Source organism: Ambystoma mexicanum, chromosome 5p (assembly GCF_040938575.1).
Source record: "Ambystoma mexicanum isolate Mex_15411 chromosome 5p, UKY_AmexF1_1, whole genome shotgun sequence".
NCBI lineage: Eukaryota > Metazoa > Chordata > Amphibia > Caudata > Ambystomatidae > Ambystoma > Ambystoma mexicanum.
Window position 1 is genome coordinate 536656633 of NC_090930.1, and position 26296 is coordinate 536682928.

Consider the following 26296-nt stretch of genomic DNA (forward strand, 5'->3'; position numbering starts at 1 on the left):
AGGTAGGGAAACCATGTTCCTTCATACATATAAGGCCCAAGCAAAAGGGGAAGGGGAAGGAGCAGCAGCTGACTTGCCTGTGCATCGAAGCCAGAGGGGCTGGGGTGGTGTGCAGAGCAGAGGAGTCCTGAGCAGAGCAGCAGCAGGAAAGAGACAGCCGGGCCCAGCTAAGAAGAACTCATAAACCCCAGAAGGAGCTGTTTCATTTGAAGCACATTCTGCTCTAAACGTGAATGAAGGGTGGGAGGTTACAGAGTGCATTTAGACTGATGGTGTGTAGCATAGCCTAATGAGACATAAAGGTTACACATGCAGTTAAACTAAAAACACTACTTGTTCTATTACTTGTCTATACAAACATGCTCTTTGCCCACATGGTAATCTTGTTCATAGGTGTGATGCTATGTTATATCATATCTGCTTTTGCTTCAGCTTGTTTAATGAAAATAAGAGAACTCAGAAGATAGGGGGTCATATTAAATACATTAACATGATAACTTCTTTGTCAAGTGTATAATTCTGAGTAATGTGTCAAAGTGGTATCGCCTTGAGTCCAAGAACTTTACAATTCCTAGCTGTATATGTTTAATCATATTGGTAAGCACACAAACCTAGGCAGGCCTGTCTTTTACCACTGAGACACAGCCTAGGGTGAATGTCGACATGAAATAACTGATGATCACAGGTCTATTGTCACAGCCTCAAATGAGGTGGAGATAAGAGGCTCATGGTCACACCTAACTTATAAGCAATCAGGTCAGGTAGCACCCTGCACAGATGTGACGTCTTAGAGATGACCGTAGCATTGCTAATAATAAAAGAACCTCATCTAGGGGGCTACCCGCCAAATTGCTCTTTACTTAAAAACCCTAGCCAACAAGGTAAATAACGTGTATGCAGCTCTCTGGATAAGGGGAGACTTCAATACCATCCAATATCGCCCATACCAGTTTCCTGAATTGGCTTTAACACATACAAATCATGTCAACTGGTTTGGAGGTAATCTAGTTTATCCACAAACAAATGCTAGACATGGACCATTATCCACACCCAAACTGTCACTAGAATGTTTAGCCCGGTTTCATCCAAACTGCAGAGGCCCCTTTTTACAAACAGACTATCAACTCCTGGCTACATATTTTGACACTGTGCGTAACCTTGCATTGTAATATGCTGCACAGCAAGGCTTAGCGCCTGTCCAGCAGCCACAAGGACAGATAGACGCAGGAAGAGTGCAGCTACAGGCATTGAGAATTATATTAGGGTCATGCCCTTTGCCGAAATGAGGACATACCCAAGTGGTATTCGGAAAAGCTAGGACAGCTGCAAGATGCCTATCCCCAAATTACACCACAGCATAGGCATAGGGCACTAGCCATGTTCCTTCCCTCTAGCTGCACATCGCCTTTAGCGAGCTGTGACAGATGGGTCTCAATTTATAGCTGGCTTTATTTACAAGTGATAGGCATGCCGTCTATCACATCGCTTGCATTAATATTGGCAGACATTATAGGAACACAGGGCGCTGCTGCTGTCATGAACTTAGGCTTGTCTGTAGCATCCAATAATTATCAAATGGTTGAGAGCATAATTCCACTCTTAGTGAATGGAGAGCTTACAAGGTTGGAAGTTCATAGAACATTGTACCAGTTAAATGAGCAAGAAAATGGGAGCAATTTGGGGACATAGTGACATCCACTTATCAATGACTAGGCAGAAATCACCTAGGAAGGAGACCTGCAGAGACACAGAAGAAGCCTAACAAGTATAGTAAACCAGATAAGGAGACACACCACAAAGGGAAACCCTCGAAAGGAAGAGGATCACTTCAAGGTAAAAAGGGTGGTAAACCACATGGACAGCTTTCACCAATAGAGGAAGAAAAATGCACAGAAACTGAGCCAAAGAATGGGAACGCTCCAGGAGATAGGGATCCCCAGCAGTGGCAAGGCACTCACAGGGGTAGATGATCTTCGGGTAAGCCTAGGGAGCAGTGCCATTTTAGACCAACGGACTATGATTTCAGAAACAGAAAACACATTAAAAGTCCATAAAAGTATGGCACTGATGAGGGTTCCTCTCACTCCTCACAGGGAAGGATGCCAGACCATTCTAAAACTGAGGGGAAGGATATGAAAGTTGAGAAAAAACACACAGCAGCCCTAAAGGTTTCAAAGAGCGCAGAGTCCACACACTCATTGAATCATTCCCAAGACTAAGTGACACACTGATTGGATAGAGATCCTGTTAGACTCTGGCTCTGATATTTCCATATTTGAATGCAGCCGCAAGGCACTGTTGGAGCATACAGAGGCACACAGAAATGCACAAATAACTACACCAACTGAGCAGACAATAGCAAATAATGAAGTGTATTTTGTAACCATTCAGCTGGAAGGTGAACATCCCAAAGAGATTGAAGCACTGTTTTGGCCACAGTTACATATCCAAAATAAAGGACATTTAGCATTTCAAGACTGGCCACCATTGTTTGTTAGACAAGTACCAAGAGGTGAAGAGGTAATGATGCCTGCCTTTTCAAAAGAAGTGAGTGGGGAACGAGTGCATAAATATGCACAATACTGGGCAGCGCTGGCAGCAGTGCCGCTTTTTAAAAATCACTTAGTATATGATCTGGAATGTCCAGCGCATGTGATTCCACTGCTGAAACCACCCCTACCACAGAGGCGGTATCCAGTCAAGCCACAAACAATTCCCACATGCAAATGATAGTGGACCAACTAATGGACCAGGGGTTAATTATAAAACAAGCAAACCCACATTACAGTCCAGTGCTCCCTGTTTTAAAACCTGATAGTACTTATCGTTTTATTGTGGATTTTTGGATTTTGAATGCACATTGTAAGACAGAGGCAGTCCAAAACCAACACAGTTCTGGACTTCTTGCCAATTTACTTAAATGCAAATATAAAACAAACCTTGATCTAGGCAATGGGTATTTCACACAACCTTTAAGTGTAGAAAGCCAGAAGTATACTGTATTCACTTTTAAGGGAACGCATTTCCAATTCACTAGAATAATGCAGGGGTATAAGAATTCGCCCAGCACATATTCAAGTATAATACAGAGTTTGCTTGCAGACATTCCTAACTGTTGGCAATATGTAGATGACATTTACATCACCCATGAGGATCTCAATGAACACGGGCAACAAGTAGACATAGTCATTCCCACATTGGCTGCTAAAGGGTACCTGATTAACTTCAAGAAATCAAGAATAGCTCATCGTGAGGGCAGAGGCTTATCAGCAGATTTTCTTGAGAGGTGTGCCAGGATAAGGCCGCCTATCAAACTTAGGCAATTGCAGGTGATTTTAGGGCTTTTGAATTTTGACAGATCTTATGTGTCTAATTTCGCCGAGCTAGTGAAACCACTGTATGCTTTGATAAAACCGAATTTCAAAGCAGCCCATTGGTTGCCAGAGCACACTCACATTCTGCACCATGTGTACTCATTAATGATTCAAACTGGTCCTTTGCAAGTCGGAAATACAGAAAAAGACGTTGAAATAAACCTGTTGACAGAGATCTACCCCCAGCTCATTTCTTTGATAAACGACTGACCCTGAGGGAGTTAGAGGTGGAGGAGCAAAGAGCTCGGGAGGGAAGGTATTTACAGAGTGACAGCTGAAGGTATTTTGGACCCAGGCCCCAGAAAGCCTTGTGGACAATGCAAAGGGTCTTGAATTGTATCCTTTCATCCACTGGAAGCAAGTGGAGAGAATTTTAGGGCTGGAGTGATAGGATCCTGGGGCTTGAGCCCAAGGACGAGTGTCACAGTCCTGTTCTGGATAAGTTGCAATGGACAGAGAGTAGAAGCAGGTAGATTTAGAAAGAGGCTGTTGCAATAATACAACCTAGAGAGAACAAGGGCTCGAGAGACAGTGAATTCTGGGGAAGGAGAGGAAAGGCAGAATACCTCTGAGGTGAGAGTTGCCAGGTATTGGTTGAAAAGCCAGGGTGAGAGGTTAGACCCCTGGGGAACACTGCAGTTAGAAAGGGAGATAGATGAAAGGAAGGACCCAAGTTGGACATGGGAGGGTTGAGCAGAGAGGAAAGAAGTCAGCCAGACCAAAGCCTGATCGGTGATACCCAGGTTGTCACAGAGACGGTTGAGCAGGGTGGTATGGTTCACCGCGTTGAAGGCAGAAAAGAGATCGAGTAGGATGAGGACAGAGGGGATGTTAGAGTCAGATGTTCAGGAGAGCAGTTTCCATGCTTCTGGCAGCTCTAAAGGCAGATTAATGGTCATGGAGACAACCAGCAGAATCAGAGTGAAGGTTAAGCTGCGAGATGGCCAGCTTTTCCAGGAGTTTGCCCAGAAAAGGAGTGATGGAGATTAGCCGGGCCAGAAGGGTCAGCCGTGAGTTTCTTGAGAATAGGGTGCACAAGAGAGTGCTTCAGAGGAGAGGGGAAGGCTACTGAGGTGAAGGAGAGGTTGCAGAAATCAGCTAGGGCAGGAGCGAGGGTGTAAATGTGGTCCAGGGAGGAACCAGTTTTGACGAGACCTTCATAGATTGGACTTGTCTAGAGACCTCATCAGGGGAGAAAATAGGAAAGGACAAGAAAGAGGGTGGGGTGGCTGAAGGAGGGCCAGAGTTCACAGAAGGAGAGGGGAGAAGAGGGGGGGGACAAGAGGGTGGACATGATATCCTGGGTTTTTGAGACGAAGTGAGAGGCAAGGGCCATGCAAAGGGCCTGGGAGGCGAAAGGAGAGGTAGAGACTGCAGCAGGGTTGGCCAGCTCCTTGCAGATTTTAAAGAGTTCAGCTGAGTTGTTAGATGCCGCAGAGACACAGGCTTGGATGTGGGCTCTCTTCTTAGTGTGGCCAGAGAGTCGGTATTGCCTTTGGAGCAGGCGACAGGACAGTTTGTCAGAGGACAATCAAGAAGCCCTCCATCTTCTCTCAACCACCCTACACTTACGTTTAATTGTAGCTAGGTCAGAGTCATACCAAGAATTGCACTTGGCTTTGAGCTTCAAACGGATCTTCATGACAGGGGCAAGAGCATCTAGAGTATTGGAAATAAAAGAGTAGAGCATAGACAGGGCTGTGTCAGGATGTGAATCAGCCAGTGGTAAAGGGAGAGAGAAGGTGTCGGTGAAAGCCTCAACTGACACGCACTTCATGGGCTGGAAGCCTGAGAAGGTAGGTGGCAGTGTTGGGGTTGGCTTGGCCTGGGGGGGCAGAGAGGGAGAGATGAGAGGAGAGGAGGGAGCGAGCACTCCAAGAGAGAGGAGTCATCAGAGGCATGGAGAGGGGGAGGTCAGAGGAGATCAAGACATCAATTGTGTGCCCTGCAGAGTGAGTCGGGCCAGTGGAGAGAGTAGAAAGGGAGGGGGAATCACAAGGGTCATGGAAGAGTACAGACGAGGAACAAAAGAGAGTCCAGATGGGTATTGAAGTCACCAAGAAGGAGGAGTTGAGTGGTTGAGGCCAGGAGGGAGGAGGAGAGGTCGGCCTACTCAGAGAGAAATGCAGTGATCTAACCGGTAGGCCAGTAGATAGTAGCAACGGTAAGAGAGTGGCTAGGAGTGAGAGAAAACCTGTATTGAAGTCATTCCAAAGAGGAGTACGTCTGCGTGGGAATGATAGAGGCAGGAATCCATTCAGGAAAGATCAGGTCTACACCCACCCCGTACCGGGTGGATCTGGGTGCGGAGAGGATCTTGTAGCCATTAGGGAGGAGAGTGTCAAAGTTTGTGACAGAGCTGGCTGTGAACCATGTCTCAGTAAGACCAAGGACATCGAGGTCAAGTTCTTCCAGGAGGTGGCAGATGTCAGAGGAGTGTTTGACGGCAGAGCGAGAGTTGAGAGTGGCAAGATGAAGAAGGTTGCCAGCCCCAAAGTCCTTCCAGGGAGTGGTACAAATCAGAGGTACGCCCTGTGAAGGTAAAGAAGGAGCCTGAGGTGGGGCAGAAGAGGAGGGAAGAGAGAGCAACATGGCCAAGGTAGGTAGGAGGGGACAGCAGGAGATAAAAGGAAATTGATGAGGTGAGAAAAGCGCCTATCAAAGAGGAGGAGATTGGCCTGAGGGCCTTGGACCATGACAGTGCCATTAAGGTAGACATTAATGATGACTTTAGAGGAGTCGAAAGGAGCCATGAGAACTCGAAGGGAGACATGAGAACTTCCCAGCAGGTGCTACCATTAATAGTAGAGAAGGAGACAGGACGGAGCACAGAGATCATATGAAAAGTCCATAGATCTGGCGAAGGAACGACAACAAGGGTGGCAGTGAGGGTCTGTCTGGAGGAAGTGATGGAATAGGTGTCAGCGATAGGGAGACCAGGATTGGAGGCCAAAATATCCTTTTTGAACTTCTTCCTATTAGACTTAGTGAGAAGGGAAGGTTAGTCAATGGAGAAGAAGTTGGAGAAGATAGGAGAAACAGAAAGTGCCATGGGTGTGGTAGCGAGAAAAAGGGGGGACAAGCAGGGGTTGGGGGGGAAAGCAGGTAAGAAAGGAACAGAGAGTACAGTGAAGTCACTGGGCCAGCAAGTTACAGAGAAGCAACAATACAAGCTAAGTGCAGAGCAAGTTCATAAAATACAGCAAGATTTCAATGTTAACCACAATGCAAAACATAGCTAGATTTGGCTTTTAACCAGAATGCAAACACAGCAAGATTTGACCTTTAACCAAAATGCAAACACAGAAAGATTTTTTACCTTTAACCAAAATGCAAGACACAACTAGAATTGATTTTAAACAAAAAGCAAAATATAGCTAGATTTGACTTTTAATCAAAATTCAAGCACAGTAAGATTTGACCTTTAACCAAAATGCAAGACACAGCTAGATTTGACTTTTAACCAAAATGCAAACACAGCAAGGCTGGACTTTTAACCAAAATGCAAACACAGAAAGATTTTTTACCTTTAACCAAAATGCAAGACACAACTAGAATTGACTTTTAAACAAAAAGCAAAATATAGCTAGATTTGACTTTTAATCAAAATTCAAGCACAGTAAGATTTGACCTTTAACCAAAATGCAAAACACAGCAAGATTTGAAATTTACAATTGAGTTCAGATGCTGGCAAAGGGTGAAAAAGGGCAATGCAATTGAGAATGTAAGAATGGGAGAAACAAGCAGAGAAGGACAGTGAAAGTCAAAAGAGGGTAGGATTGAGTCCAGAAGGAGGAAACTAACCCATAGTTTAGGAGGTGTGAATGTCATGGTAGTCCAGATTTCTTTGAAGAGTGAGGTCGCATCATCATTGAAGTTCAGGTGCTGGGATGCAGAGAAGACCCCAAGTAACATTCTGGTAGCGGACAGGGAGCAGGCAGGGGCCTCCGTTATGGGTGTTAGGTGTATGGGCTGGCTCCTACCTCCCGGTTGCTACTATTGGCTAAGAAGGGCCAAAGCAACCAATGGGAGCAGGGGTTGGACCCGAGGCAGGCACCCTTCTAGTGGAGGCAAGGTGCAGCCATCTTGCAGGGCATCGTACACAATAAGGCACAGATCAAAATTGTGAAAGATGAGCATCCAGGCAATGGGCCGTGCGTAGCGTGCAACAATTCAGGCCACCAATAGTATCAGGCGCCAATGCAGTTGAACATGGCTAATTAGAAGCCATAAGCAGGATTTGTGCACCGACATGCGATTTGCTCATTAAAAGGTCTTCACACTTACCAAAAACACAGTGCAGGCATCTGGTGGCTCTCCGGCAGGGAGAGGGCTGCAGGGGTGAGGGAGGGAGAGCTCTGACCAAGGAGATGAGGGATGAAGAAGGAAGTCTACAACTCTACAATTCAGGGAAGTACTGCAGGTCTGCCAATCTGGAAACAGAAAACCTTTTTGGTTGTAAAAGTAATGAAAGTATTCTTTTGGACAGACTTTTATTAACAGTGTTACATAATGCTGACAGTATATTTCCTTTTACTGTGGCTGAGCCTCACTGTGTTTCTTATCTCACTGACTTCAGGGCCTTTTTTGAGCAAGGTTTCTACTCCACATGCAAGCAGAGACGTTGTTTTAAAGCCTTTAAGTTATTCACACATGTTAGAGAAAAGAGAGCTCCAAGAGCCAGGAACTCCAGCCTCAATACAAATGTTTCCTCTAACCATGGGTCATGTGTGGATGCCATTGTTTAAGACATTTAATGGCCCAGCCAAGCAGCTGCAAGTTCACATGTTTTCTGTGATTGATGAATCCAGATGTTTGCACCCAGTAATCCTGTGTCCAGAACATATAGAGAACTGCTAAGAACTAGGCTCCAGACATTTGCACAAAATGTGTTATTTGATGTTTTTGATGATGTTGAGGATCTGCATGAGATGAGCTCCCATGTGTGTTACTTGCAATATTACAATGCCTTTTTACTTGTCAAGCGTGAGCCCATCCTGTGGCCCAAATACACTATCTGCGAACACTGTGCAGTGCCTTTTCAAAACGATATGATAGTCCTGAATTCCAAGCAAAGTTCCCATACCTTTCACCGAGACCATAATAAGCAGGGGATTGCATGTTTGGAAACCAATATAAAGTCCCTCAAGAGCGACATGATGCACATCACATGTATGCTGCAGATTCAGTCGTTTTTGACAGAGAATACTTTTCAAACATAACTGAACAAATATGGCAGGAAACTGTCCCTCTATGGTCTACTTGGGCTCAAACAAAATGGCAAATCAAAGGTGTTCACACGTTACACATGGCATGTACATTCCCACAGTTGATGTATTTTTTTAATTATACTCCATTCCAGACCACTTGCAGTAATAGGAACTTGAGCTTCTACCTAGAATGGAAGAGGAAAAAGATGAGTTCTGGGGTGTGTCCTACGGAGAAGAAAATGAACGCAATTGCACCAAGCATATTAATTATGCATCAGGGAGGCCTGTATTATCGGCAGTACAAGCAAATGAATGGAATAAAATAAAAGCAGGAACCAGTGTGGGCCTATATAGGGATTGGAAATTCCATAACACTTCCCTGACACAAACTATATCCATAGGTAAGCAGTGCCAAGGAATGCTTTTGCAGTATCACCTACGATTCTGAGGAGCACACAAAGTGGGCGTGTCAGGAGAGCAGCTACCTGCACCACCTCTGACCCTTGAGTACCTTGTGAGGTGGGACAAGCGTCCATAATGGGTAGAACTTACACTTGGTCACAAGCAATAATACAAATCATGCAGACTTAAAGTGAGGCAGTGCGACTAGTATTTCATGCCTCAGATTCTAATGATCAAGTGCTAGAGCAGGGCCTCTATGCACTAAGAGATGTCATTACAGATGTAGTGGGATTGGTTAAAAATGACATGTCTATGAATATAAGCGACAAGAAGCTGCAGTAAGTCTTTCTGTGGTAACAGATTTTCTGGACACTCTATGCCAGTATGCCAGGCAATGTCAGGCTCTACGTTCTTGTTGCTTAGTGTACTTACAAAGAGTTTTGCAGCATCATCGGCCTGGATACCAGGCTCGACTTATTGGATTTTTCATGGTCTCTTAAATATTCCCCTTCAGATCACACCTTCCATGGTATGTCAGGAACTGCATTTCTGGGGTAATGTGCACTTGGTTAGTGACACTTGGATCAGGGAAGACTATGTTGTGCAGTATTCACATGCATGTGTGTCACTTCAAGCCCCAAAATTACACTGTACTCATTACATGAATGCAAAGGCTCTACGCGCATAGTTTGCGTGCATGCTGTGCCAGTAAATTCCTGTGACAGTAACACTAAATGCACACTTCATGTTGCACCAACTGCATTTTTTCACAGTCAAGTACACAGCTTATCTAATGGCTCATATCTGGTGCAATTCAATGAATCCTGTTCTCATGTTGCAATGGGGGTTCCAACCCTGGTTACTGTGAGTACACAAGTTAAGCACTGTGGGTTAATTCTGAATCCACCTAGACCATCCCAATTCAGATTCCTACACTGTCCAAGTTCCAAACTAAGACAATTAGAATATCCAAAATTGAGCTTGCAAATGGCACGACTGCAAAACATGTGCCTAAAAGTGCACAGGAGTGAAGAGTTTTATTTTCAGGCACACTCCGCAGTGGTCAAACAGATTGCATCTCTAATAGACTCCGAAGATAAAATAGAAGAGGACATGCACTCTTTAATTGACAGTTTACAGTTAACTGGCATCAATACTGTGAGTACAATGACGGCCACAAGAGCTCTTCGAAAAGGGCTCACCACGCTGGACACGTTCATTAGAACACTTGGAGTGCTTGGAGTTGTGGACTGCTGATAATATTTGGAACCTCTATTTTGTGTTGCTGTAGAAACTGAATCATGAATGTTCGAAACATGAAGAGCCTTGAAGCCACTCATTTTCAGGTTCAGAGCTGAGCTATTCAGACGTCTTGGGTACCAACAATGTGCTCAATTTCAAAAACATTTTATTTAATCATTGATCAGGAAGATTTTGATGGTATCAGCTATTGCCAGATGCATGGTGTGTGCCAAGGAATCACTTCTTGACAAGAACATGGGGGTCAGAGTCTCATCGTCCAGACTTGCATTGTGGCATATCAGACTAGCCAAAACGTTGTCTTTGCACAGAGATGTGTGTAGTATCCAGCAATTCTTCCCTCCAGTGTTCTACTGTGACTTCATTGAAACCCAACCGGAAGCCACACCTCACCATGGGAGCATATCAAGGAAAAGGAAACCACTCGGAGAACCATGAAAGCGATTATTATGTTCCAGGAGTCCATGGCCAATGCCCATGGCCTTGCAGAAATCTGACATGCACATTTTGTTTCCTTCACCACTTTGCTTCCTAACACACATCAAAGAGGGTTAGAAGCAGACCCTGAATTCATAAAGCCTGAAATTCTGGGAAATCCGCCACTGCTAGCATTACAATCAGAGTCCACAGAACTGAAAATAGACTGCATTATACCTCAAAGTACAAGTTTGTACACACAGCATATGTACGTATCGGATGACCTCTGCTTGCAAATCAGTGTGGGTAACATAAGCACTCACATAGGGGTCTACTTCAAAGAACAACAAATTAAACTGTGTACAGTTTACAGAAAAGCAGGAGCCAATCTCTGCTGGTGTTTAATTGCTAATGGATTCACAAAGAATCCCTTGTCTTACCTTGAAACTATTGCCAGTAAGGAGTTTGAATTAACTGAAATACCTCACATTAAATACATGCATTCATTCATGCATCCTTAGCTAGGTCCATTTACAATATATTGGACTTATCCTGAATACCTCACTGTTAAATACATGTATTCATTTATGCTTGTGTTGGCAATAACCAATAGATGTTTTGAAGTGTGATTCAGTTATTTATTTCAGTTGATGTTTCTAGGTGCTCATGTATTTATTAAGCAACTCATTTACTTTTGCATGCAGTAATCAATGCTCACCAGTGCTAGGATGTATATGCTTAATTTTTGCCACCAATATAGGCGGCCTGTTTTGCAAATGTAGCTCCTAGAAGGTTTAATGACGGCTTCACAGTGCTACAAATCCTTGATCTATAACAACTGTCTTCACGGGGTGACATGAAACCCAATTTAAGACAGTTTTCTTCATAGCTCAGGTGGCCTGTAGCCAGTGAAACAATGACAAATGTAGATGACAGCTGTTTTCATATTTCATGCAGCCTGCAGCCATTGATAATGAAAAATGTTAATCAAACATAATGTTCGTCAAACATACAGCACACGTTTTCTCAGGAGGCTAGTATGCACACTTGCTGGATGAATTTTTCTTGGCATCACCAAGGTCCAGGAAGTGGTGCTACCCTGTTCTGGAAGATGAGCAAACCACAGATATGTCATGATTCATGCCCCTGGTCATCATGGCCAAACTAGCCTTTTGGCTGGAGCCAGGTTACAGGCTTCTATGGTGGCCTCAAGGGCCACAAAACACCATAAGGGACTCTCTTGGAGCCAATCCAGGCTCATACTGTTATGTGAAGGACAACATTTGGATTAGGACTTCAGTTAACATGGAGGCACTCACATAGCTCAGTTCCACAGAACTGAGCTGTGCGGTCTAGTGTTTTGGGTGTGGCCAGGCCTGGGACTACTTTACCTGGAACTACTTTACTTGGGCTATATAATCCACATCCAAACAGCAGCACATGCTTTGCGTTATTCTGCAGTTAACAGCGTAACGCTCACCGTGTCCAGTTCTGATCTACAGTGTTTCTTGCATCCTGCCACGTGCTGAATCCTGTATTTGGAAGAAGAAGAACACCATTATTCAGCGCATACCTGTAAGTAGCAGCCTGTCTTTGGTCTTGAATCTTCCATCTTCAAACTACCACCTGCTGCTCACCTGAATACACGTGATCCGGGGATTCTTCATCACGACGCTGCATCCATCTTCAGAACTCTGCAGCAACCTGAAAGAGACAAGAGAGACATTATTAGTGAGCACTCGCTCACGACCACGCAAGGACAACGAAAACCACTGACCAGGTGCAGTCTCTCATTGATCTTAGAACATCACAGTGGCCCGGAACATCATAACGACCTGCAAAGGAAGCGGCGCAGGCACAGCTTAGCAAAAAGGAAAGGCAAGAAGGCGCTGCACACCGCACATTCACTTACCTTGCTGGGATTCTCATCCTATACAGCACGGCAACGCCAAAACTCTCCAACTCATCTGAGGGAAAGAAACTAGATACTTTAATAACAACAAAAATACTGTACAACAGTAGTACCTACGGTGACCAGTCATTTGGTCGAAAATAATTGGTCGACTGGACAAATGGTCGAACCAATTTGGTCGAAAACCAAATGGTCGAATTTTTTTTTTATTTTCACCCTTTTTTTTGGGGGGGGTTCCCCCCAACCCCCTTTTTTTTCTAAAAAACCCTTTTTTGAAAAAACGAAAACCCGAAAAATAAATATATAATTAAAAAAAAAATTAGAGCATTTGGTTTTCGACCAAATTGCGTCGACCAAATGTCATTCGACCAGTTTTCAGTCAACCAAATGACTGGACACCGTACCTACCTCATCAAGCAAATTGTAGTCACAGCAGGCCTGGACCCGAACATGGGGCAACGCACCAGTGAAGCAACTAGGTCGCAGAACGCCCACACCTCCAACGCGTCCCTGCACAGAGACACAGGACGGAGAGCACACCATACCTAATATTAAGGTGAGGAGAGAGACTAAACATAAGGGAGGAATCTGAGGCTGAGGGAGGTGGGAATCAATCCAAGAGAGACGTTAAGCCTTTTATCCAGTATTCCTGTATTGCAGGCGCTCTCCACATTCAACACATTATCAAGGGAGTGGGTTCGAGAGTGCTAATTTTCCAGCCACAGCCGAGTGGCGTCAACGTGGATATTAGGTGAGTGTAACAGATAGCTTCCTGTTTTAACTGCTCAAGGTGTGAGAGTTGACTTCACGCCTGTAACTGTTATATCGGATAAGGATTCAAGAACAGGAAATTGGCAGACACGAACAGAAGCATCGTACATGTCCGCAAAGTTAAAGAAGTAACAAGTGAGAGACATTTCTCTTCACATAGCCAAGGCCATAGAGTACAGTGGAGGCATTCACTGAATGGGTACAAAGCTCTCACTGAAGAGGTGCAAAACCCCACCTAATGGAGTTGTACATAGGAGACCTAACTCAGCGAGCACAGCGACATGCTCGGCTCTAGGCTTTACTCTTCCAGATAGCGGATTTGACGCACGCACACGGGTAGGGAAACCATGTTCCTTCATACATATAAGACCCAACCAAAATTGGAAGGCCGGAGGGGCCGGAGGGGCTGGTGAGCAGTGCAAAGCAGAGGAGTCCTGAGCAGAGCAGCAGTAGGAAAGAGACAGCGGGCCCAGCTAAGCAGAACTCACAAACCCCAGAAGGAGCTGTTTCATGTGAAGCACATTCTGCTCTAAACATGAGTGAAGGGTGGGGGTTTGCTGAATGCATTTAGGCTGATGACGTGTATTATAGTGTATCATAGCCCCAGGAGACATAAAGGTTACACATGCTGTTAAACTAAAACTACCAGTTGTTCTATTATTTGTCTATTCGAATGTGCTCTTTGCCCACATGGCAATCTTGTTTGTCGGTGTGATGTTATGTTATGTTATATCTGCTTTTGCTTCAGCTTGTTTAATGAAAATAAGAGCTCTCAGAAGTTAGGGGGCCATATTAAATACATTAACATGATAACTCCTGTGTCAAGTGTATAATTCAGAGTAATGCGTCAGAGTGGTATCTCTTTGAGTCCAAGAACTTTACAATTCCTGGCTGTATATGTTTAATCATGTTGGTAAGCACACAAATCTAGACAGGCCTGTTGATAATCATGGGTCTATTTTCACAGCCTCAAACGAGATGGAGATAAGAGGCTCATAGTCACGCCTAACTCATAGGCAATCAAGTGAGTTCTGGGGAGAATTAAAAGAGCTGATGTCCATAGAAAAGTGGTCAAACAACTTATAAGAGTAGAGTATTTCTCTATTTTTAATCCAGTCTTCTTCAAATATTAGCTTCTTGACCTTGACTGGGTTACTGTCTAGATCTTCCAGGGATATAGATCACTCAGCAACCACAGAAAACAAAACAAAATTTACCCAGGCCTTAAGAGCCACACAATTACCCAGATTAAAGTGTGCCTCAAATTGAGTAAATAGGGTGCATGCTGGTGGAAACATTATACATCACAAAAGGAGTATTCGTCTTCAGAGAACCTTTATGTCAAGTGATGTAATACCCAGAATATGTTTAACAGGGGGAAACTGAGTACCTGCTTTGAGATTCAGGAATCACTTCCAAATAAACACCTCTTCCTGGGACCAATTCAAATTACCCTCCCAAACTTCAGCCCCACATATTAATTTCAGAACAATCACCTGGTTATATCATTTGAGTGCAGGTACTAGTGAAGGTACTGAATGTTTACATGTCAAAACCTCGGAGGTTAACCCCTAGACCTTCCAATGCTGTCCGAATTCCGAGGAAGTATAAGTTGACAAGAAAAGGTGCAAGAACACAACCCTGATGTAAGCAACGATCCACAGAGTTCCACCCGAATACATTCCCTTTCTATCTAACCTGACCTTCATTCTAATATCTTTATGCAGAAGTTCCAGCATTTGAACCAAGACCTCTGGGCAACCCCATAGCCTAAGCATCCCCCAAAGCTTGTTTTCGATCCACACCTTCAAATGCCTTAGTAATATCAAGAAAGGAAAGATCAATTGTGCGCTTTGATTGGAACACTTGGCTATTCAAAAGCTGTAACACAAGGCAGTTAAGGGCTGTGCTTGTCCTTTACGAAAACCAGATTGATTACAATCCAACTTATTAGCAGAAATGGCCCATCTTTCTAGTGCATGCAATAGAAAACCGGAAAAAATCTTGTAGGAGGCATCCAAAAGGGAAATAGGGTGAGAATTCCCCATATTCGCCCTATCCCCCTTTTTATATAATACTACCACAATGGCCTTTCTCCAAGTATCTAGGTACTTAGTCCGCCCATTCACATTACAGAACAATTGATAAAGCACCTCAGCCCATAAAAGAGGCTCTGCTTTTAGTGTTAAATTTTATGGAGAATCGGGTCCAGGGGAATTTGAAGATTGGCCCTCCTAATAGCCGCATTTATTCCTACTGGATCAATATCCAAGAGGTCCCAAGTCGCAACACCCAAAGAGAACTCTGGTTTACCAAACACAAAAACCTCTGTACAGCTTACAACAGCATACAAGAGATTCTAGAACTGCCAGGTCCAGGGATGGCTGCATAAAAGCTGAGCTCCTGTGCCTGGACTGAATCCTCACACTATAATGGCTGATATAAATACAATTGGTTCAACTCAGCCCACAAAAAGGCAGAAAGGAGGCGGAGAGAAGGTTCCTGTGGAAAGAGAATATAAGACACTGGAGATGTTAACTAAAGTGTTCTTGTATGTTGCTGAGATCAAAGAAAAACTGTCCAAAGCTGAAGAGAGATATGTGGAGCTAACATCAAACATCAGCAGAGTTGAAACACACTTATCTGAAAAGGATGATAAAGTTTTGAGGATGGCGGACCAGATTAGAGACTTACAAGTCAAGAATGACAGGCTAACCTTGAATATATCAGAGCAAGAACATTTCTCTAGAAGAAATAATGTTAGAATTGCTGGCTTTCCAGAAAATATTGAGAACGGCAAACCTATACACATCATAGAGAAAGCTCTGATTACTCTGCTCAAGTTGGACCCCAAAATAAAATTGGAAATGGAAAGGGCGCATAGGAGTTTTGGACCAAACCAGTGCTTGGCCAGAAACCTAGACACCATGTGGTCAAATTTTTGAGATTTCCAATTAAGGAGATGATACTAAAGAAAGCACGTGAGAAGGGTGATATTTCATGGGGGGACACAGAGTCATGATTTTTGGAGACTTGAGCTGAGATGTGTTGGATAATAGAAGCAAATCTAATATGGCAAAAGAGAAGGTAAAAACCAAAAACCTCAAGTATTATGTCCACACGCCCACTAGACACCACAGCACCTCCAATCCCAACATCTGGTACACATGTAGGACAGGGGCCGAGTGAGCAGCTTGGGGTCCATACCTTACGTCACAGCAGAAGTCACATTCGGTCCTGGTTGTATCCATTTCTGCAATGGCAACTGCCGTGGCGCATTGGGTCAGGCAGAGTAAGTCAGTCATGTTTACTTCCGGATCACGTGTCAAGGAGATCCCGATCACGTGATTCTGTTTTGGGTCATGTGACTAGGAACCAAATGGTATAAAAGCAGAGTTCCCACGACCACACATCGCTTCAGAGCTGTTCTTCACGACTCTGTTTGGCGTTTGCTCTTCAGTCTTGGTTCTTGGATTACTCGAACTCGGACCTCGAACTACAGACTCATTTTGGCTTTCCCTTCGGATTTGGTGCTTTTTCTTGTGGATACTTAGCTGTTTTGACCTCAGGACTTTCCTACCGGACTTCTTTTTGTTCTTCCCTGGATTGATTTTTACTTCTCACGAACTTACGTATAACCACGTCTTCCATGTCAACAACTGCAGGTGGGCTCAGCAACTGGTGACTAGTCTGACCACCATCCCAAGTCACCATTACCATCATCTGAAGGTGCTGCTAACGTGCCCCACGTAGCTGTATCTCAGGCCCCTGTGTGGTTAGCAGTGACCTTACTACTACATTTAGGTAAGCTTCTTCCTGGACAGTACTAGTCCGTTATGTATACTGCAACTGTGATTTTTTGTACTAATAATTGTTTGCCTTACATAGGCCTTGGGGTTTCCAGTGCTACGTGGTTCCGCGTTCCAGCATCTCCCACCTGTTGCCTCAAGGATCGCATAGAGAGTCATATTATCTCTCCCTGTGTGGTACTTGGGGACGGAGGCCCCTCTAATCTTCACGACAATTAAGTTTCAACAGACTGTGAAGCCACTTGTCCTTTGTGTTATGGAGCCCTCAGCTGATGACCCCATGACCGCTTTGGTTCAAGCAATCACATCTTTACGGGCTGATATGGCAGCCGACACCACCACCATTCACCAACATCTTGATTCCATACAAAGTGTCCAACATCCCCTGCCTGCAGATCCAGAATTCGGGGATGCTGCATCACAGCCCCCAGCACCACAACCCACAGCACCCAGTGTGCCACCACCCATTCCCATGGTGGTTCCCACTCCCTTTCCATTAGCAGCTCCTGGGAGATTCCACAGTGACCCCAGGAAGTTTCGCACTTTCCTCAATCAATGTAAATGACATTTCTTGTGCAGACCATTGGCCTTCCCAGATTCCACCACTAAAGCAGCATTTACCCTATCTCATTTGGCAGGTACTGCAGCTGCCTGGGCCAACCCTTTGTTAGAAAAAGACAGCCCTACCTTGTACGACTTTGATTTACTAGTGGCAGAAATTACCCAGGTTTTTGATACTAGACATAAGGCCCAATCAAGTGATCTAAAATTGTTAGATTTAGGTCAATGAAAAGGTACACTCATAGAGTACATAACTCGTTTCAACCAATTATCAGTTGAAACTTGATGGCCGGAAAGCAAGAAAGCAGTGGTGTTTTATAGAAGGCTGAGCAACTCTATGAAAGATGCCCTTTTAGTCGTTCCCTCTTTACCAACACAATACCCCGACCTGGTGTACTTGGCCCTGCAGGTGGACACCGGATGAACTGAACGAAGAGCCAAAGCTGGGTTTTCTAGTACACATCCCGCAACTTCATCTTCTGAGTCTCCCGGGGAACCCATGCAGATTGGGGGAATCCGTAGTCCTATCTCTCTCACAGAAAGGGAACGTAGAAGGACAGACAACGCCTGTTTCTATTGCGGCCTGAACGGACATTTCGTCAAAGAATGTCCTCCTCACACAAAGCTGAAGAACCAGGTTTTTCGGACAGCTCGAACTTAGATCCGGGGACTGGATCAAGCATGCCTTGTTTTTCCTCGGAATCAGTGCCCGCTTTTGGTTGCATAAGACCCGTTATTGTACAAGCCATTCTGAAACCAACTCCAGATATCATGCACCCAGTCCCCATTGTCATTGATTCTGAGGCCACTGGGAACTACATCGACATCACATTGGCCTTGTCCTTGAATCTCCCATTGGTGAATAAATCACGTCCGGAACCAGTCCAAGCCATTGACGGTACAGCCTTAGTATCTGGCCACATCAAACAATAAACGGCTCCCCTCACCTTGATCTTCCAAACCATCCATAAAGAGACCAAATGTTTTGACTTGATCTCCATGCCTCAGTTCGGTCTCATCTTGGGTATTTCATGGTTAAAAGAACACAATCCGCTTATCGATTGGAAATCGGGGCAGGTACACTAGAATCCGAAGTATGCCAAAACTTTTGTCTCATCTTGCCTGAAGGAGAAGGGACACCCTCACAGGTTTTGTGTGCTGTCGCACAACTTACTTTGGAGGACGCTGGGGATTCTACATCCAGTCCTCATGTGGTAGGGGCGGTCGCTGTGGGCATTCCTACGGTCTACCACGACTTTCAAGAGATTTTTGACCATGGAACAGCCGAGGTCCTCCCTCCGCATCATTCTTACGATTGCCCTATAGATCTGCTCCCCAATTCCTCCATACCTACTGGACGCATTAAACTCCCTGTCCCATTCTGAGGCGCAAGCTCTGAAATCATACATTCAGAAATCACTAAAATTAGGACACATACGTCCATCCAATTCACCTGCAGCCAGTCCAATATTCTTTGTCCCCAAGAAAGAAAGCGATCTTCGACCATGTGTGGATTATCGCCACCTAAATGCTATCACTGTAAAGTACCGCTATCCAATACCCCTCATCACATCCTTGGTAGATCGACTAACACATGCTTCTGTGTATACAAAACTCGACCTCAGAGGAGCCTACAACTTGGTTTGAATCCGCAAGGGGGACGAATGGAAAACTGCATTTTGTACCCGCTATGGTTTATACGAGTATACGGTCAGGCCATTCGGGCTTTGCAAAGAACCAGGTTTTTCGGACAGCTCGAACTTAGATCCGGGGACTGGATCAAGCACGCCTTGTTTTTCCTCGGAATCAGTGCCCGCTTTTGGTTGCATAATACCCGTTATTGTACAAGCCATTCTGAAACCAACTCCAGATATCCTGCACCCAGTCCCCATTGTCATCGATTCTGAGGCCACTGGGAACTACATCGACATCACATTGGCCTTGTCCTTGAATCTCCCATTGGTGAATAAATCACGTCCGGAACCAGTCCAAGCCATTGACGGTACAGCCTTAGTGTCTGGCCACATCAAACAATAAACGGCTCCCCTCACCTTGATCTTCCAAACCATCCATAAAGAGACCATATGTTTTGACTTGATCTCCATGCCTCAGTTCGGTCTCATCTTGGGTATTTTATGGTTAAAAGAACACAATCCGCTTATCGATTGGAAATCGGGGCAGGTACACTTAGAATCCGAAGTATGCCAAAACTTTTGTCTCATCTTGCCTGAAGGAGACGGGACACCCTCACAGGTTTTGTGTGCTGTCGCACAACTTACTTTGGAGGACGCTGGGGATTCTACATCCAGTCCTCATGTGGTAGGGGCGGTCGCTGTGGGCATTCCTACGGTCTACCACGACTTTCAAGAGATTTTTGACCATGGAACAGCCGAGGTCCTCCCTCCGCATCATTCTTACGATTGCCCTATAGATCTGCTCCCCAATTCCTCCATAGCGACTGGACGCATTAAACTCCCTGTCCCATTCTGAGGCGCAAGCTCTGAAATCATACATTCAGAAATCACTAAAATTAGGACACATACGTCCATCCAATTCACCTGCAGCCAGTCTAATATTCTTTGTCCCCAAGAAAGAAAGCGATCTTCGACCATGTGTGGATTATCGCCACCTAAATGCTATCACTGTAAAGTACCGCTATCCAATACCCCTCATCACATCCTTGGTAGATCGACTAACACATGCTTCTGTGTATACAAAACTCGACCTCAGAGGAGCCTACAACTTGGTTTGAATCCGCAAGGGGGACGAATGGAAAACTGCATTTTGTACCCGCTATGGTTTATACGAGTATACGGTCAGGCCATTCGGGCTTTGCAAAGAACCAGGTTTTTCGGACAGCTCGAACTTAGATCCGGGGACTGGATCAAGCACGCCTTGTTTTTCCTCGGAATCAGTGCCCGCTTTTGGTTGCATAAGACCCGTTATTGTACAAGCCATTCTGAAACCAACTCCAGATATCCTGCACCCAGTCCCCATTGTCATCGATTCTGAGGCCACTGGGAACTACATCGACATCACATTGGCCTTGTCCTTGAATCTCCCATTGGTGAATAAATCACGTCCGGAACCAGTCCAAGCCATTGACGGTACAGCCTTAGTGTCTGGCCACATCAAACAATAAACGGCTCCCCTCACCTTGATCTTCCAAACCATCCATAAAGAGACCATATGTTTTGACTTGATCTCCATGCCTCAGTTCGGTCTCATCTTGGGTATTTCATGGTTAAAAGAACACAATCCGCTTATCGATTGGAAATCGGGGCAGGTACACTTAGAATCCGAAGTATGCCAAAACTTTTGTCTCATCTTGCCTGAAGGAGACGGGACACCCTCACAGGTTTTGTGTGCTGTCGCACAACTTACTTTGGAGGACGCTGGGGATTCTACATCCAGTCCTCATGTGGTAGGGGCGGTCGCTGTGGGCATTCCTACGGTCTACCACGACTTTCAAGAGATTTTTGACCATGGAACAGCCGAGGTCCTCCCTCCGCATCATTCTTACGATTGCCCTATAGATCTGCTCCCCAATTCCTCCATACCGACTGGACGCATTAAACTCCCTGTCCCATTCTGAGGCGCAAGCTCTGAAATCATACATTCAGAAATCACTAAAATTAGGACACATACGTCCATCCAATTCACCTGCAGCCAGTCCAATATTCTTTGTCCCCAAGAAAGAAAGCGATCTTCGACCATGTGTGGATTATCGCCACCTAAATGCTATCACTGTAAAGTACCGCTATCCAATACCCCTCATCACATCCTTGGTAGATCGACTAACACATGCTTCTGTGTATACAAAACTCGACCTCAGAGGACCCTACAACTTGGTTTGAATCCACAAGGGGGATGAATGGAAAACCGCATTTTGTACCCGCTATGGTTTATACGAGTATACGGTCAGGCCATTCGGGCTTTGCAATGCGCCGGTCACTTTCCAACGTTTCATGAATGAGGTGTTCAACGATATATTCGATGTTTACGTGGTCGTGTCTCTAGATGACATCCTCATATTTTCCCTAAATATGGAGGAACATGTAACACATGTTCGCGAAGTACTCTTTCGACTACGGAAGCACTCACTCTTTGCTAAACCCGAAAAATGTCAATTTCACGTCGACAATGTCGAATTCCTGGGTTTTCACATCACACCAGGGTTTTGGCAATGAATTGTTTAAAAGTCTGAGCAGTGTTAGACTGGCCAACTCCAGTCAATCTCAAAGCCATACAGTCATTCTTAGGTTTTGCAAATTTTACAGACGGTTCATCTCTGCATTCTCGTCTATCGTAGCTCCTCTCACAGCTTTGACCAGTCCTCATGTCCAGTACCTATAGTTAGATGAGCACCAGAAAGCCTTTGAATCCTTAAAAAACACCTTTACCACTGCTCCGGTCCTCCAATATTCCGACCCAGAATTACCTCTTGTAGTGGAAGCGGATGCTTCCTCTTTTGCTTTAGGGGCTGTTCTATCTCAAGCATGCTCTTCTTCTGGTCGTTTACATCTTGTGGCATTCCACTCCCGTAAATTCACCCCCACAGAAATCCATTACACAGTCAGAGAAAATGAGTTACTGGCCGTAAAGGATGCATTCCAGGTTTGGCGGCACCACCTCCTGGGTGCTAAACATCAGACAATCGTGTTTACAGACCACTGCAACCTTCAAGATCTGGCCTCTCTGAAGTGCATCAATAGCCGCCAGGTCCGTTGGCATCTGTTTTTTGCAGCCTATGATTTTCAGATCAAACATCGACCTGGGTTAGCAAATGGGAAAGCCGATGCATTGTCGCGTTCCCCTGGGGGTGTTTCCCTACCAGTGTTTCCTGAAACTTTACTGCAACGGAAAAACATCATTTGCCTTTGCACTCCACCTCTATCCATGTTGGCTTCTATCCGTACCTGGGTGGCCCAACATCCTGATCGTTTGTCTGAATGGGACCCTGTGTATCACGACGGTCTACCCTTTGTGCAGAACAGACTAGTTTTACCCACCACTGACACCCATAACCTTACATTAGAATGGTCCCATAATGCCGCCATCAATTGATATCCCGGTCAGAGACAGACACTGGCTCTGTTGAAGCGCTGGTGCTGGTGGCTGTCTATGAAGCGGGACGTCGACTGTTATATGAACACTTGGTCAGTGTGTGCCCAATGCAAAACCATAGGGGACGACATGTAGGCCTGCTACAACCCCTACCCGTACCCCCAAGACCATGGCACACTCTTACCATGGACTTTGTGACTGACCTACCCCGAGTACAAGGATTTGACACGATATGGGTAGTGGTAGACTCATTCACAAAATGGCACGTTTCATTCCATGCTCAGGTATTCCTTCCGCTCCTGTATTAGCTGGGTTGTTTTTCAAGTCCATTTTTTGTTTGTTTGGGTTACCCACCGTGTTAGTTTCTGATAGAGGATCCCAATTCATGTCCAGTTTCTGGCAGGCTTTGACTAAACTGCTTGGTGTAGACGCACGTTACTTCTCAGCCTTCCACCCAGAAACAGATGGACAACCTGAGCGAGTGAACCAGACTATGGAGCAATACCTGCGTTGTTTAACGTTGCAACATCAGCAGTCCGGGTTCCGCGTATTACACCGCGCTGAATTCACCTACAATAATGCCTTGCACTCCTCCACAGGTTTTTCTCCATTCTATACCCTTTACGGTCAACACCCACGTACCTTGCCTTTCCCTGATCTCTCCCTTTCTGGCAATCCTGCTGCTGCTGCCTGTGTCCGTGATCTATCCACTGTTCATTCCCAGACCCTTGTTCATCTCCAAGGAGCCCAGGTGTCCCTGAAGTCCACGGCTGACAAAAGCATTCGGCAGCCCCTGATTATTCTGTGGGGGATAGGATTTGGTTGTCCTCTCATCACCTCTGCTTGCTGGGTTGTCGCAAGCTCATGCCCTGGTTCGTTGGGCCTTTTGTGGTGTCTAAGGTGATCCATTCTGTGACTTATCGGCTTTCGATTCCTGCTGCCTGGCGTATCCATCCTGTCTTTCACACCTCCCTGCTGAAACCCTGCCCTGGTCCTACCCGCCTCCATGCTCCTCCTGCCCCTGTCTCTTTGGACACCCCTGATGTGTACGGGGGTTTCTGGTATCTTGGGTTCCTGCATTTTTTGGGGTAGGTTGCACTATCTGGTGGATTGGTTGGGGTATGGTCCTGAGGAGCGTTCCTGGTTCCCTACTGGGGACGTTCATGCTCCTCGCCTCGTTTCCCGTTTTCACCTTGAAGATCCGTCCTTCCCACGGCGCCGTGGGCCTTTGGGGGGGCTCTGTCATGCATCATGTCCACACGCCCACTAGACGCCCCACAGCATGTCCAATCCCAACATCCAGTACACATGTAGGACGTGGGCTGCGTGATCAGCTTGGGGTCCATACCTTACATCACAGCAGAAGTCACATTCGGTCCCGGTTGTATCCATTTCTGCATTGGCAACTGCCATGGCGCATAGGGTCAGGCAGAGCCAGGCAGTCACGTTCACTTCCGGATCACGTGACAAGGAGATTCCGATCACGTGAGTCTGTTTTGGGTCATGTGACTAGGAACCAAACGGCATAAAAGCAGAGTTCCCGCGACCACACATTGCTTCACAGCTGTTCTTCACGACTCTGTTTGTCGTTTGCTCTTCAGTCTTGATTCTTGGATTACTTGAACTCGGACCTCAAACTACGGACTCCTTTTGGCTTTCCCATCGGATTTGGCGCTTTTTCTTGTGCATATCTGGCTGTTTTGACCTCAGGACTTTCATACCGGACTTCTTTTGGATATTCCCTGGATTGATTTTTACTTCTCATGAACTTACGTATAACCACGTCTTCCATGTCAACAACTGCAGGTGGGCTCAGCAAATGGTGACTACTCTGACCACCATCCCAAGTCACCATTACCATCATCTGAAGGTGCTGCTCATGCGCCCCCACATAGCTGTATCTCAGGCCCCTGTGTGGTTAGCAGCGACCTTACTACTACACTTAGGTAAGCTTCTTCCTGGATAGTACTAGTCCATTCTGTATACTGCAACTGTGATTGTTTGTACTAATAATTGTTTGCCTTACAACGGCCTTGGGGTTTCCAGTGCTACGTGGTTCCAGAGTTCCAGCATCTCCCACTTGTGGCCTCAAGGATCGCATAGAGAGTCATATTATCTCTCCCGGTGTGGTACTTGGGGATGGAGGCCCCTCTAATCTTCACGACAATCAAATCTCGACATAGATCCAACTAAATGTTGTGTGGTCATGGATGGTCAACTATTTTGTTTAATGATAACAACAGTGCTGAAGCCTTTCTGAGTGATCTTGAGAGGGATCAAGAGCCCGTGGAAGCTGATGCAACAACCTCGCAAAGGATTTTACCAACAAAGAAAAGAAGATAAAGACTTCATCAACTTTGGCTTTTTGATATGCAGTGGTTTGATTAGTTCGCTTATTTTTGTTTTTGTTATTTAATTCCTTATCATAATTTTTTTAATATATACTATATCAAATGTCGGCATAATAGTGCTAGATGTGCGGTTATTGTAAACATTAAATTAGTTCACAGCGGTTTTCTTTTGCTCTGTGAGCTCGGAACAATTAGAGGAAAGGAAGTCCTACAGCGAAGGTTACAACGTGGCTTCAACGCACATACAACGTAGGACCCGAATGTCAGCATGGGGATTCGCATATCCCTGGTCGGGATGAGGAAATGGATGAAAGTTACCCCACACCGTGCTGGAATGTTTGTTATGTGAAGGCGGGTTGCTGAGCGCTGTGTAGGCGGACTGTGGCTCAATGAATCTGCAAAGAAGTGTAAAAGACGGGGACCGGTCATGCCGGTGGCTAGGGATAGGAGCAGCATTTAGCCTGAATATGCCAGGCGTAAGACTTTGCCGCTATGATGTGAAGCATGGGGATAAATGTTTATATTATTGTAAAATCGGCGAGAACAATCGGAAATCTACTGAAACGTGCCAAATGAACCCATGTGAGCAGCAAACTATCTGTTTTATTTAAAAAGGTTAGCCATCCTAACTGCCTTTGCTATTGCTATAAGAATGATTATCATAGTGCATGCCACTGCCTAATTTATGCTGTCATTGGTGGACAATTCGGGATCAAACGCTGGAGAGGACTTTGTTGTACTTTTAGCAACCAGTAATATATTGGAGTTTTAACATCTGTAGTTCTCTGGAAAGGGTACCAATATACATGCCAATAATATGCACAGTAACTATAGATAATATAATTACAAATGAGGGCTGGGTTAGGGCTGTTATTAAACATATAAATGGATGTCTTGCTAGTTTCATTGTTGATTGCAGTTGTGGATCTATCATGGGCTATGGGGGCCATGGCAGGGTTTGTCATTTAAATAATTAATGGGACCATCTGTGCCATACTGGGTAGATGGTATATACTATTCAGCTACGGATGGCAATTGGAGGAGATTTAATTGCCCATTATTCCAAAGTAGAGATGATGTAAGGTCCCATTATTTCATTTTCTGACCCTCAACTGGTTGCATGTTTGTGTGAATAAAGAAACTAACAGAAAGGAAAGCCTAT